This window comes from Carcharodon carcharias, chromosome 20 (assembly GCF_017639515.1).
Source record: "Carcharodon carcharias isolate sCarCar2 chromosome 20, sCarCar2.pri, whole genome shotgun sequence".
Classification (NCBI taxonomy): domain Eukaryota; kingdom Metazoa; phylum Chordata; class Chondrichthyes; order Lamniformes; family Lamnidae; genus Carcharodon; species Carcharodon carcharias.
This window is the reverse complement of record NC_054486.1, coordinates 59095427-59111073: the sequence shown is the minus strand read 5'-3', so window position 1 is coordinate 59111073 and position 15647 is coordinate 59095427. Positions and strand designations below refer to the sequence as shown.

Sequence of the window (15647 nt, the reverse complement as noted above, 5' to 3'; positions counted from 1 at the left end):
ACCTAGCTGGCTCTGGTATTGGATGAGTATAGCTACTAGTTGGCCATTAGTTAACTGACAGATGCAGGTTGGAGCCAAGAACTCTTCACAAGTGCCGAGGTGAGCAACAAGCTATTAAAATAAGTGAATATACTGTTGCCATCCTCATGAACAGACACCATACCTCTTTGAATGGTGATTCTAGGAATGAGAGGTATCAAGGTTTAGCAGCAATTGCTTACTGTTCTGCAGCCGTTACTGTACACATGAACCATACACATGTATGGTTTCATATCCAGCCATCAGGCACTGCGTCCCATCAGTTGCCACATGGAGCTTCTTTGTATCACACCGTGGGGTGAAAGAATTAGCACAGGACGGTCACCTTGATGTGCCAACCACCTTCATGCTCTAGATACCCACATTCAATGTCCTAGGCCAGGCTTAACCATCACCATATGTTTAATCCATGTCCTGTTGTGGAGGACTTTAGTAAAGAAGTGCACCTTCCTTAAAGCCAATTCCTCCTCCAAGATTCTGAATGAGCGACTGGTGTAGATCAGAGCCACCCTCCTCTACAGTTGTTGTCTTTCTGCCACAAAACCATTTCACATTTTTCCCTACATATGGGCCAAGGAAGCTCTTCTGTTTAATTATTCTGAATCATGAAGCAGGACAGCTTTAAACCAGGCTTATACAACACTTATTTAACTTCATTGAGATCTTGCTGTTTTGATGGAAGGTAAGAAAACCAAAGCACCTTTCATCTGCTCTTATTAGGACCCCAAAGAGCTATGTCCAAGCTAAAGTTGACATCTACCAAATCCCCAAGTACCAATCTGTATCAACTTTTGAAACAGATATTTTCTGAATGGGCAGTACAAAACTGATATCTTTCTGCCCTTCTGTCGATCACAACTTTCTGAGGTTAGGAGTGAAAGGAAGGTGTTTGAATTGCTGGGAAAATAATAAGAAAAGCAAGATTTTTTTGACTGTTGCCAATTTTAGGCATAAGCCTTGCATTTCAGTCCATATTGTTATGTTACAGAGGAGTTACTTCCAATGCTTACTATTTGTGAGGGGCAGGATTAGCTTGAACTGCAGTTGGGAACTCTATTACCCTATTTGCTATAGATAACCCATACACAATTCCCTGAGACCAGTCATAGTCTCAGTAACAAAAGACAAGGAAGTCTAACTCACTTTTCAGAAAGGGGTTCTTAAAATGGAGCATTTAGCCTTGGGATGGGAAAAAATATCAAATCGTGACATCACAAGAAAGCCTCAAGTCGATTAGCTGGTGAATAACAGTTCTTAGGGAGCATGTATAATTAGAGAAGACATAAGTTTTTAAATATTTCCTTTTAAGTGGTAAAGGTCTATTCTGTTACTAAGGTTTAAATTAGTATAGTAAGTGGTGGTAAGAAGAGGCACTAAAGGAAACATTAAAAAAAAAAGAAAATTAATAATTAAATAACAAGTTAACTAAAACACATTCAGGATGACAGGTGATTTGTTGCAATTGCAGAATGTGGGAACTCCTCGATGCCAGTGTGATGCAGGGCAAGCGTGTCTGCAGTAAGTGTCTGCAGCTTGACGAGCTTTGGCTCAGAGTCATTGAGTTGGAGGCCGAGCTGCAACCACTGCAATACATCAGGGATGGGCAAGTTACCAGGATACTTTATTCCAGAAGGCAATCACACCCCTTAGGATAGGGTCTTCTGATTTGGTCACTGGTCAGGGACAGGAGGTGTGACTGCAAATGAGGCAGGTAAGGGGATCCAGAAGGCAGGAGTGCAGGAGCCTCAACCCTTGCAAATGTCCAACAGGATTGAGGTTTTTTCAACTTGTTTGGATGAGAGTGGGGCCTGCAGAGTGGATGAGCAAAATTACCATGGCATGGTGATACAGAAAGCTGTTCAAGCAGAGGGAGTAAATAGGAATGCAGTGGTTGTAGGGGATAGTATAGTCATGGGGATAGGCACAGTTCTCTGCAGCCGAGAGCAAGAGCCCAGATAGCTGTATTGCCTGCACGGTGCCAAGGTTTAGTCTTGTTATGACCAGCTGAGAAGGATGATCTGGCTCTTCTGTATTCAGCCTCCTTGTTTGGTCACAACAAATGTTTCTGAGTTTCTTTTTCACAAGAATATGCTTTTTTCCAATTCAGAGTATATTTAACTGTTGATGCAGTGAATAATAAGGAGCCAACTAAACAAAGTTTTCTTGAGTTAAAGAAAAAGCAAATTTATTAACCACTATGCTCGAGAAAAAAATAATAAAAACACGATGTCACACAGACAGGCCTCAGAAATAAGGGAAGTTAGAGTCTAGTTAAAAGAATAAATGGTTAAGTGTCCTTTGCTTGTCCTTGAGGTGTAGATTGTTAAACATTGCGGCCACTTTGGATTAGCTGGTTTCGTGGATGTGGTTAGATGTAGATGATGTTGCAATTATTATGAGATCTTGGTTCGCTGGTAGATTTCTAGTAATGTTGTCTTTTAAACTGGTTTATACACTTGTTTCAAAAGACAGAGGAGAGAGAGAGCTTTCAGCCTGACTCTTCTGCTGAAATATTTCCTCCAGTCTCTCTGCAGTGACTGCAGCCTGGCCTGTTATACTTCACCCGTTGTGTATTCCCAAGGAGTTTTGGGTGGGTCTGCCTGTGGCAGCCATTGTTTCAATATCCAGTGCTTTGAATTTTAATGTCTCTTGCTTAGACAGTGACGAGTTTTAATGGATCTTTGAATTATCGGAAACGTCCCTCTCTTCACACTACCCTGAGGGTGTCTTGTTTGCTTTTTCACCTTCAGCTTGGAAGATGGCTTTGCATTTTTAAGTAGTTTGTTCTGTTTCATTTCAAATTGCAAAATTTCCGGTTGATTTAAAGTTGAAAAGTCATATTTTCAAAAATAAAGGGGCATTTCTTTGTTATAGTCTGCTCAGGGCTGGAGATGAACTTGCCGTGGGAGGGGGAAGATCCAGTTGTCGTGGTTCATGTGGATATCAATGACATGTAGATCTAGTAAAGAGGTTTTGCTGAGGGAGTATGAGCAGCTAGGAGCTAAATTAAAAAACAGAGCTTCTGCATTGTTACCTGAGCCACAAGCAAATTGCCATTGGGTGAATAAGAATAGAGAGATGAATACATGACTCAAAGACTGGTGTGGGAGAAATGGGTTTCTATTCATGGGCACTGTCCCAGCAATGGGGAAAATGGGAGCTGCACTGTTGAGACGGTCTACTTCTGAACCATGCTGGGGCCATGTTCTGGCGCATCATATGACTAGGTCAGTATAGAGAACTTTAAACTAAAAAGTGGGGGGAATGGATTATGTGAGAGGAGATATAGTAAAGGGAAACAACAGGGCAGCAATTTGGGTAATGAGTACAAGAATATGACAGGAAGACGGTAAGAGGCCAAAGATTGCAAAAATGGTAAACAAAGCAGAGTTTAAGGCCCTGTATCTGATTGGACATCGTATTTGTAACAAAAAGGGATGAATGTTAACACAGAAAGAGATAAATATGTATGACGTGATAGGCGTTACAGAGATGTGGTTGAAACGTGACCAAGGCTGGGTCCTGAATTTTGAAGGGTATTTGACATATTGGAAAGACAGGAAGCTAGAAAAAGGTGGCAGGGTAGCTCTGTAATTAAGGATGACATTAATTCAGTACTGAGAGATAACCTTAGCTTGAAAGAGGAAGGTGTGGAATCAGTTTGGGTAGACACAAGAAATAGTAAAGGTAAGAGGTGACTTCTGAGAGTAGTTTACAGGCCCTCTAACAGCAGTTACACTGTAGGACAGAACACACAGGAAGGAAGAAATGGGACGTGTAAAAAAAGGTACCCTAATAATCATGGGTGACTTTAATCAACAGGTAGATTGGGCAAATCAAATTGGCAAAGGTAGCCTGGAAAATGAGTTTGTAGAGTGTTTTCAGGAAAACTCCTTAGAGAAGTAGGTTCTAGAGCCAACTAAGAAGCAGGCTATCCTATACTTTATAATGTGCAATGAGTCAGGATTTATCAATAACCTCAGGGCAAAGGAGCCCCTAGGTGAGGTATGTCCAGCCTTTTCTCTTTGGACAGTGGGGGAGGGCACATTTCCATTTTTTTCTCACTCAAGGGGCCGAAGAGCAAATTGCGGAAAGATAAGCTTTGGCACAACATTAAACTAAATTTCAAAAAAAGTTGAGGAATGAAGAAGAGAAACAACTGGCTCACACAATCCAGGATACTGCAGTTAACATAGATACTAGACTAGGCCTGTAGCAAGTGGTGAGAAAACCAATAAGATGGAAAAAAGCTACTTGACTTCGTCCTCACCAATCTACCTGTCACAATACATCTGTCCATGACAGTATTGGTACGAGCGATTACCGCACAGTCCTTCTGGAAGTCCCACCTACACATTGAGAACACCCTCCATTATGTTATGTGGCACCACAACCATGCTAAATGGGATAGATTCAGCACAGATCTAGCAACTCAAAACTGGGCAGCCATGAACCACTGTGGGCCATCAAGAGCAACAGAATTGTATTCAACCACAATCTGTAACCTCATGACCAGGTAGGTCCCTCACTCTACCAGTGCTATCAAGCTGGGGGATCAGCCCTGATTCAATGAAGAGTGCAGGAGAGAGCATGTCAGGAGCGGCACCAGGCATAGCTAAAAATGAGATGTTGACCTGGTTAAGCTACAGCACAGGATTACTTGGATGCCAAGCAGCATGTGATAGACAGAGCTGAGCAACTTCATAACCAATAGATCTGATTAAAGCTCTGCAGCCCTGCCACACCCAGTCATGAATGCTGGTGGACAATTTGGACAACTAACCAGAGGAGGAAGCTCCACAAATATCCCCATTCTCAATGATGGGGGAGCCCAGCACATCAGTGCAAAAGACAAGGCTGAAGCATTTGCAACCATCACCAGCTAGAAGTGCCAAGTGGATGATCCATCTCAGCCTCCTCCTGAGGTCTCCAGCATCACTGACAGCCAATTTGATTCACTCTACATGATATCAACAAAAGGCTGCAGGCATTGGATACTGCAAAGGCTGTGGACCCTACAACATTCTGTAAGTAGCCCTGAAGACTTGTGCTCCAGAGCTAGCCACACCCCTAAGCTGTTCCAGTACAGCTACAATATTGGCATCTACATGACAATGTGGAAAATAGCCCAGTTATGTCCTGTCCACAAAAAGTAGGACAAATCCAACCTAGCCAATTACCACTCCACAGTCTACTCTCAATCAACAGCAGAGTGAGGGAATGTGTTGACGATAGTGCTATCAAGCAGCACTTACACTGCAATAACCTGCTCCCTGATGCTCAATTTGAGTTGAGTCAGGGCCACTGAGTTCCAGTGTTGGTCCAAACATGGATAAAAGAGCTGAACACCAGAGGTGAGGTGAGGGTGACTGCCCTTGACATCACGGTAGCATTTGACCAAGTGTGGCATCAAGGAGACCTAGGAAAACTGAAGTCAATGGGAGCCAGGGAAAATCTCTCCACTGGGTGGAGCCATGCTTAGCCCAAAGAAAGATGGTTGTGGTCGTTGGGGGTCAATAATTGTAGTGCCAGGACATTGCTGCAGGAGTTCCTCAGGGTAGTGGCCTAGGCCCAAATATTTTCAGCTGCTTCATCAGTGACCTTTCCTCCATCATAAGATCATAAGTGGGGATGTTCAGTGATGACTGCACAATGTTCAGTACCATTCACAACTCCTTAGATACTGAAGCAGTTTGTATTACATGCAGCAAGACCTGGTAAGATTCAGGCTTGGACTGATAAGTGGCAAGTAATATTTGCATCATACAAGTGCCGGGCAATGACCATCATCAACAAGAGAGAATCTAACTATCTCCCCTTGGCATTCAATAGCATTACCATCGCTGAATCCCCCACGATCAACATCCTGGGGGGTTACCATTGACCAGAAACTGAACTGGACCACCTATATAAACACTGTGGTTACAAGAGCAGGTCAGAGGCTAGGAATCCTGCGATGAGTAACTCACTTCCTGACTCCCCAAAGCCTGGCCACCATGCACAGGGCATAAGTCAGAAGTTTGATGGAATTTTCTCTACTTGACTGGATGAGTGCAACTCCAACAACACTCAAGACGCTCAACACCATCCAGGACAAAGCAGTCCGCTTGATTGACACTCATCCACCACTTTGAACATTCACTCCCTCCACCACTTATGCACAGAGGCAGCAATGGGTACCATATACAAGATGACCTGCAGAAACTCATCAAGGCCCCTTCAACAGCATTGTTTCATATGCTGGTTGCATGGCCTGTCTTATCTGGAGAGACTGTAGTCTAACTCAGGTCATTACTTCAAATTGGTTTATTAACACTATATGTGATAGATTACAGAACAGGTATGTCTTTAGTGAGTACGGACTGTTCTATCCTCTCTCCCGAATATTTGATACATGACTGCCAATGTCACTGTTACATCATGGTCTGCATCACTCATTATCATAGCTATTCTATTAACCCATTATGCTACATCTCCCCCAAGTATACTATCAACTTCTTAATAACGACGATAAACTGTTTTTAAAACTATTTACATTGCATTTCTGTAACTCCCTTTTACTGCTACAGATTCTATCCAACTTCTGCTCCCACTCTTTCTCAACCCCCGCCCCAATCACAGCTATGAGGGATTCAATCTCTCACAGTTTTCACAGCACACTGGGAAGAAGTCTTGGAGACATGCGGGTGTTTCTCTCTTCCTTGGGGGACAGCATCATCAGCCAAATGGGACAGCAGCTTTGCTGGTAATCAGAATGTAAAGTTTAGGATCACTAAACTGTAAGGACAGTGGAACCTTTTCAAAGAAAGACTGATCCAAGAGAAAAGACTGAAGGACATCAACATTTGGAATCTCTTGAACTGGAAGAGAAAAAATTAGGACTTGCTCAGGAATCTTCTGCTCCCTCAAAACATATGAGGGAAAGACCTGAAAAGATGAAGCATCTTCAACCCCAACAAAGACTTTCACAGCCATATCATTAAGTGCTGCACTGAGGACAAAAAAATGTATCGAAGATTTGAGATTCAAACAAACCTAGACAATGAAAAGAATGAAGAACAAAATTCCAGCGGCATTGCAGGAAATGAAGAAGAGATGATTTCCTGAGGGCATTTCAGAAAAGATGTTTGCATTCTGTAGGCATTGGTACCATTGTCACACTTTCCTCAATGCGAGTCTGCTCTAGCATGGAAGAGGTATTGAGCTAAGGAAGTAAGACAACACCATTTTCAACAATGGGAGGAATCTCTAAAAGTACATAAAGGTGAAATTCCTGTAGAGAACTCCTCAAAGACGTAGAAGTGGAAGCTCTGTAGATACAGCTTTGGCTTCTGTGCCGAAGGACAGGTTTAGGGGGAAGAAGATTTGCAGATGAGACTGAAACCTGGGTGTCACTTTACTTTCACCCAGGTTAATAGGTTCCACCAGCACTCTGGCATAGTGATTCTCTGTGGAATTAAGCATGGAATCAAGCATTTTGTTCTCCCTGGACTCTTCATGGTTAACCAGCGATATGCAAGGCATTGCGTTGGTGGGCTCAGTGGGGATAAGATCTGAATGCTGCCCTGCTGCAGTAAACACAGCTGACTACTCAAAAAAAGAGACTTCATAATGGTTGGTAGTAGATTCAAGTGGCATACCAACTTCTAGAACCTCATCTTCCAATGGATCACTCATTGCTATAATGACCTCTTCCTCATTACCTTCTTCAGGAAAGAAGCAACGCAGGTCCAAAAGCTCTTCTTGCAGGTGGCCACTGTCTGTCGCAGTGCCTTCTGTATCTACATCCACTGGCCTAGCTTTGAAAAGAGTTGAGAGATCCACAATCTCATCTCTGCCTGGGGCCTAATGAGTGGTGTCTCTGAGATGGAGAGTGAACCACTGCTCAATGAATAAACCTCACCAGCTGCTGTAGGATGAAAATCCACTGGTTCGACACATGACTTAGGAAATTCCGCCATGAAAGGTATCCAGTTGTTCAGTTGCAGATCGTCTTACACTTTTTCCAGAATACCCAGTAGTATTCTGACATCTCCACTCATTAAGGATGTGTGTTGATTGCACACAACATAGAGAGAGTCAATGATCTGACACTCCTTGTAGCAAAGAAGGGCAATTAGCTGACTTTTTATTGGAGATTTGTGCCACCTGGACCTTGCAATTTAATATCTGATGGATGGAAGGCTGGAGCCAGTCCAAGGATCAGCTGGTATTGTAACACCTGCTCCTGTATCTATCTTAAAGTCGGTATCAAAGCCTTTAATTTTTACTATAACTGACCAGTAGTTCTGAATAAGACTGTTTACTTCCCTTAGGAACCCTGTAATTTTGTCACTTATTATTTGCAATTTCTTGGGTAGTGTGCATTTCATTAATATTCTCTTTTCTTCATCCTTTATGAAAGTTGTTAGACTTACAGAAGCGCTTGAAGTGTCCAGTCTTCCCGCACAGGCATCTTGGCATCTATGCTGCTTCTTTGCGCTGTAGAGTAAGCACCTCGAGATAGTTGCTGTGGGGTTTCCCACTCTTAAGCCCATTTTGGCAGGCTTTTGAGTAGGTGGGGCCACCACCCTTGGCCTGCCCAGCTAACAGAGTCATCTCGAGCCTTGGTATTGCAACGGATTATAGCCTTATATATCTCTTGAGTTCAGCCTGCCTCATTTATTGAACCGCTTGATTAGAATGAGGTTGTCTTTGATCTGTAAAAAATCCGAGAGCTTTTCATCACAGATCTGATGATAATGTGGTTGCAAATAAGTTTACCTTTAAATGCATTGTTTCCAGAAGAGCTGGCTGGGCGATGTAGGTTGGTAAGAAATAATTCAACAGATTCTCCTGGTCTTTGAGAAGTTTCATTAAAACATGATCCCCCAATCAAGAGGTTTTGTTTCAGGCTAAAATATGTGTCAAAACTTTAAGGACAGTCTCAAAGTCTGCAGAGGTCTCTTCCACCCCCTGTTTCAAGAGGACATCATTGGCGATCAGTCCAATGGTGTAAAGGAATGGACTGACCTGGTGCTTCTGCTCTTTAGCATGGAGGCATGTGCTGCTTGATATTGGGGGAAGTGTTTCTTCCATATCTCCCACTTTTGGCCTCCCTGTGGGCCAAATGGGTGAGGTAGGGCAGTGACTGCTCACCAGATACTGACATCGTCATCACTTTCCGGTTTTGCTTCTTCTTGGGTACGTTTGCAGTTTTACTTCTACCAGGTTTTCTTGCACTTTCTTGCCATGGTGTCCTATTGATGGCACCAACTCTTCGTTAGATTGGTGTCATCACTGCTGCTACCATGTTTCATATGCTGGTTGAGTGGCCTGTTTTATCTGGAGAGATTGTAGTCTGACTCAGAAGCCTGGTCTTTGTGGACAATAGTCACTCTTCTATGATTTGTCCTGAATTGACGAATTAGTGGCCAGATGGTGGGTTTGTCTTCCAGTTAAAGACAACGGCTGGGCTCTTGAAGCTGGAGGACCAATAGGAGGCTCTCCAGCTCAGAAGCAGCAGCAGGCTGCCTTTTCAGATAATCCAGGTAGAGGTGCCCCAAGATGGAGATGCCCTCACTGTGACTTCTTAAAATTTGAAATAGAAAGTGGCCTCAGCAGCCTGACCACCATTGTTAAGGAGGGCAGCGGGGGGAGCTCCTCCAAAGGTCAGCCTGTAGCTGCAGTTGAAGTCAGGCAGGCAGCTATAGGGCTTGTCTGGAGCACTGGAACCCCTCCCCCCCGACTCCCTGATCTGCCAGCAGAAGGCTGCCTCCACTACACTGTTTCCAATGTCCCCAGGGACTCCAACAATGTTCCTTAAGTAACTCTTTTGAGTTAAAACCAATAAAACCAAATTAACAAAATTGGGATAAATCAGGCACAGCCCCTAATTCAGGTCAGCTGTAAAACCAAGAACAAAGTTTAAAGGAAACTTACAAACTTTAAATCAAAATGTGATTAAAGGGGTCAACAAAACACCCCAGTCCCTGCGGTGGCCACCAGGCACGGAAGGCCTCGAGAGTGCCAGCAGACACCGCGTGCTCCCTCTCCAGGGACATCCGGCCGCGAACGTAGCCGCGGAAGAGGGATAAACAATCGGGCGGGACTCCCCCGTCGATCGCCTGCTGCCTGGACCTGTTAATGGCCAACTTGGCCAGGCCCAGGAGCAGGTTCATGAGGAGGTCCTCCTCCTTCCCGACCCCCTTCTGCACCGGGTGCCCATAGATCAGGAGCGTGGGGCTGAAGTGCAAACAAAATATCAATAAAAGGTTTTTCAAATAACTAAAAAGGGAGTGCAGCCTACAACACCCTATATATGCATGGTCCATGGACTCCACAAGACCGCAAAAAGGGCATGTGTCCTGAGAGTCCGTGAACCTATGCATTCTCCTATTATAGGGGACTGCTGCATGCAACACCCTCCAACCCAGGTAGTTGAATTGGCTATCCACCACTTGCAGATGGGCGTTCCATCCAGCCCCTAATCCTGCTGCCGGGAAATGACCCAGGATCAGGTGGAGCTGAAGTACTTGCACCCTGGCTGTCAGGCAAAATTCTGCACCCAGCTGCCTTCATGCATGCCCCCTCTTGGGGGCTAGAAATTCTCCCCATGATTTTATATTTAATCATCATGGCTTTTCATCTGATCCTTGCCTTTTATGTATGCTATTATTTTCCTGAGCTTTGGCTTTGTTAAGAGTATTTCTGCCAACATAGAATTTGATAAAGAGAACAGAAAAACAATGCTTCAGGCAAATAATTCAAGGTTTTTTTTAGTTGTTGCCATGCATTCAAAACCTTTTGAAAACATGTAGTTGTGTCTAGAGAGGAATAAATTTAATAAAGCATATTGCCCCCTTTTTCTATATACCTGTGTGCTACTTTTAATGATGTGTGAATATGTGGCTTTCCATGCCTTTTTTTTAACTGATGCAAGAATGTTTTGGTTTGAAAGCTGGATGGTTGCTGGTAGTTTTTACTGCTCTAATATAATTTGGGCTAAAGAAGGTCATTCTTAATTGTGTATTTTTTCTCTTTTGGACTAATATATAATTCTAAACCATAGTAGTACAAATGAACAGTATGCAGGTAATTAAAATTTGTTTACTATGGCATTTTCAATGCACCAGAGGCTTGTTGGATATGAGGTATAAGAACCACTACGCTTGAATCAAATGCAGGACACAATGTTCCATTGAAATTTCAAGAGAAAAGACACTTGAGACAGCTGAATAAAAAATCCCAAGAGAGTTTACAATTCTTTCTTTAATAAAATGCAGTTTCTAGTTATTTGCTGAGATAAAACAATTTGAATAAAAAGCAAAATAAACAATGTGCAGTTGTTGGAAATTTGAAGCTAAAACAGAAAATGCTAGAAACATTCAGTAGGTTAATCAGTATCAATAGAAAGAATAAACAAGGTAAAATTTCAACTGTAAATATTCAACACAACTTGAAAACATTACAGAAGAAGTTACAGAACAAAGGGAAAGGCAAATATATATGCATGCGCCAGTGGTTAAATTAAAACAGGAGATGGTTAAATGGTTTACCTAATATTAGCATTTGACAGGTTTAATGAGAGATTTGCCTTTAATTTCTCTCATTTTGCCTTCTATTGTGTTATGCTATAATTACTTGAACCATTAAACATTTTGTTTTGTATTTAACTTCTTTACAGGTAATTCTATTTCTTTGTGTTTGTTTTTATCTCACCCCCTTCCTTTTGTTCTGTTCCTTTTTATATGTTGCTCATCTGTATTTATTCCAATTCTGATGATGGGTCTGCACATGAAATGTTATATATCATCTGTTCCCTTCACAGAAACTGTTTGACCTGCTGAGTACTTCCACTCTTATTTGCTTTTATTTGAAAGTAATTTGAAGTTAGCCAGGGAGCCTGGTCCTGTTTATTTACTTCCAGATTGATCAGTCAATCATTTGGGTGTGACTAGAGCCAGAGCATATTGTCTGACTAGAGTCAGTTCCTTTTGTCATACCTGTAGGTCAGGATTCCAATGAGAAACTGACAGCAGGCTTCATCGAAAGATTACTAACCCGGCATGGCTATTTCCTATAACCAAACTACGGTAGAATGGAAACTTCTGCAAAGTACCATAATATGATTCAGGGAGTTTACCCTTTACATTGTTCAAGTTTATGACTGCAGGCACTGGTCATTGACCTGCTATGGAGACCCATGTGGCTTCTAGTTTTGCCTGCCTTTTCTTGGCATACGTGGAACATATCTTACTTAGGACTTGACCCTCACCTCTTTTTTTGGTTCGTTGATGACTGCAATGGTACCATTTCCCGCTCTCGTCCGAACTGGAAAATTTCATCTACTTTGCTTCCAATTTCCCTTTACCGGCTGACCCCTTTCCTTTCTTGACTTCTCCATCTCCATTGCAGGGGATAAGCTATCAACTAATATCCATCATAAGTCCACTGAATCCCATAGCTACCTTGACCATACTTTTTCGCCTCCCCATTTCCTGAAAAGACTCCATTCCATTTTTCCAGTTTCTTCATCTTCATCGTATCTGTTCTGACAATGCCAGCTTTCATACCAGTCCTTCTGATATACAGCACAGAAAGAGGACATTTGATCCATCATGCCTGTGCTGTAAATTGTAGCACCTGTTTTGCTAACCTGCAGGATCTTGGCTAAAAGGGCACCAGAGAGCTCAAGGCCCATTGGAATCTTTTGTTATCAAAAAGGAAAACATATTTATTTTTCTCAGTTGAGTTTACTGAGAAATTCATGAGGAATGCAGAAGAAAAATGTACCTTAGGGCACTGAATAAAAATATGTTAGATGTAAACTATGAGCTGTAAGAGGAAAAAGGTTAGCCATATCAAATCAGAGAGCAACACACAAATGATATTTGCCTTGCAATTCAATCGCGTGCGATGAACCATAGGGGACTATTCCAGTATCTCATGACATCTTGTGTTGTACAACTCCAACTGGAATGTTGGTTCAGCATTCTCGCTTCCTGTCAATAATTTGTAGCCACAAATCAGAAATGGAGTGATGAGAAAGGAAAGCATACTGGAAATCTATAGTTTCTTTTTCTTGGTTAGGATTTCTAATAATGGTTTGTGAAGGGTATACAATGTAGTTATCAACTGAGTCATCAGGTGAAATTAGTGGTAATGTAAATGATCCAAAAATATTATTTAGATTTTTGAAATTAATGCAATAATAACTTAATTTATGAGAGTCAACTCTTTGTTGAAATTATTTTATCCCATATGCAGACAGAAAGCCAATCATTAATATTTATTAATATTTAGCCATTGTTTCCAGGACTGTCACTGACCTCATCTCCTCTGGGGATCTCCCTCCCACAGCTTCCAACCTGATAGTCGCCCAACCTCGGACGGCCCGCTTCTATCTCCTACCCAAAATCCACAAACAGAATTGCCCCGGTAGTCCGATCGTCTCAGCTTGCTCCTGCCCCACAGAACTCATTTCTCGTTATCTTGACTCCCTTCTCTCTCCCCTTGTCCAGTCCCTTCCCACCCACATCCGTGATTCCTCTGACACCTTACGTCACATCAACAATTTCCAGTTCCCTGGCCCCAACCGCTTCCTCTTCACCATGGACGTCCAATCCCTCTACACCTCCATCCCCCACCAGGATGGTCTGAGGGCCCTTAGCTTCTTCCTCGAACAGAGGCCCGAACAATCCCCATCCACCACTACTCTCCTCCGTCTGGCTGAACTTGTTCTCACACTGAACAATTTCTCCTTCAACTCCTCTCACTTCCTCCAAATAAAAGGTGTAGCTATGGGTACCCGCATGGGCCCCAGCTATGCCTGTCTCTTTATGGGGTATGTGGAACATTCCTTGTTGCAGTCCTACTCCGGCCCCCTTCCACAACTCTTTCTCCGGTACATCGATGATTACTTCGATGCCGCTTCATGCTCTCATCGGGACTTGGAAAAATTTATTAATTTTGCTTCCAATCTCCACCCCTCCATCATTTTCACGTGGTCCATCTCTGACACTTCCCTTCCCTTCCTTGACCTCTCTGTCTCAATCTCTGGTGATAGACTGTCCACCAATATCCATTACAAACCCACCGACTCCCACAGCTATCTCGACTACAGCTCCTCACACCCCACTTCCTGTAAGGACTCCATCTCATTCTCTCAGTTCCTTCGCCTCCGTCGCATCTGTTCCGATGATGCTACCTTCAAAAACAGTTCCTCTGACATGTCCTCCTTCTTCCTTAACCGAGGTTTTCCACCCACGGTCGTTGACAGGGCCCTCAACCGTGTCCGGCCCATCTCCCGCGCATCCGCCCTCACGCCTTCTCCTCCCTCCCAGAAACATGATAGGGTCCCCCTTGTCCTCACTTATCACCCCAGCAGCCTCCGCATTCAAAGGATCATCCTCTGCCATTTCCGCCAACTCCAGCATGATGCCACCACCAAACACATCTTCCCTTCACCCCCCCCTATCGGCATTTCGTAGGGATCGCTCCCTCCGGGACACCCTGGTCCAGTCCTCCATCACCCCCTACTCCTCAACCCCCTCCTATGGCACCACCCCATGCCCACGCAAAAGATGCAACACCTGCCCCTTCACTTCCTCTCTCCTCACCGTCCAAGGACCCAAAAACTCCTTTCAAGTGAAGCAGCATTTCACTTGCATTTCCCCCAACTTAGTCTACTGCATTCGTTGCTCCCAATGTGGTCTCCTCTACATTGGAGAGACCAAACGTAAACTGGGCGACCGCTTTGCAGAACACCTGCGGTCTGTCCGCAAGAATGACCCAAACCTCCCTGTCGCTTGCCATTTTAACACTCCACCCTGCTCTCTTGCCCACATGTCTGTCCTTGGCTTGCTGCATCGTTCCAGTGAAGCCCAAAGCAAACTGGAGGAACAACACCTCATCTTCCGACTAGGCACTTTACAGCCTTCCGGGCTGAATATTGAATTCAACAACTTTAGGTCATGAGCTCCCTCCCCCATCCCCACCCCCTTTCTGTTTCCCCCTTCCTTTTCTCTTTTTTTTCCAATAAATTATAAAGATTTTCCTTTTTCCACCTATTTCCATTATTTTTTTAAAAAAACACCCCCACTAGAGCTATACCTTGAGTGCCCTACCATCCATTCTTAATTAGCACATTCGTTTAGATAATTTCACCAACTTTAACTTTAACACCTATGTGTTCTTTTGTACCATTGTTGTTGACATCTTTTGATGATCTGCTTCTATCACTGCTTGTTTGTCCCTACAACCACACCCCCCCCCCACCTCTCTCTCTCTCTCTCTATCTCTCCGCCCCCCCACACACACACCTTAAACCAGCTTATATTTCAACTCCTTCTCGGACTCGAACTCAAGTTCTGTCGAAGGGTCATGAGGACTCGAAACGTCAACTCTTTTCTTCTCCGCCGATGCTGCCAGACCTGCTGAGTTTTTCCAAGTAATTCTGTTTTTGTTTTTGTTTTGGATTTCCAGCATCCGCAGTTTTTTTGTTTTTATTATTATTAATATTTATTTTCCTTATATACAGTTAAGGTGTTTATGAACGCAAAGAATGGTTGCTGCACTCTTATCCTCAGCATGTGTTTCTAATGCCATACAGAGATTTTATCATAATC

General features: G+C 43.3%; 1 protein-coding gene across 6 annotated transcripts in view; it reads left to right on the top strand.

Moving 5' to 3' along the window:
• Nucleotides 1-15647, top strand: part of kiaa0586 (KIAA0586 ortholog) — a 667340-nt gene that overhangs the window by 436265 nt on the left and 215428 nt on the right. The gene's annotated exons all lie outside the window — the stretch shown is intronic.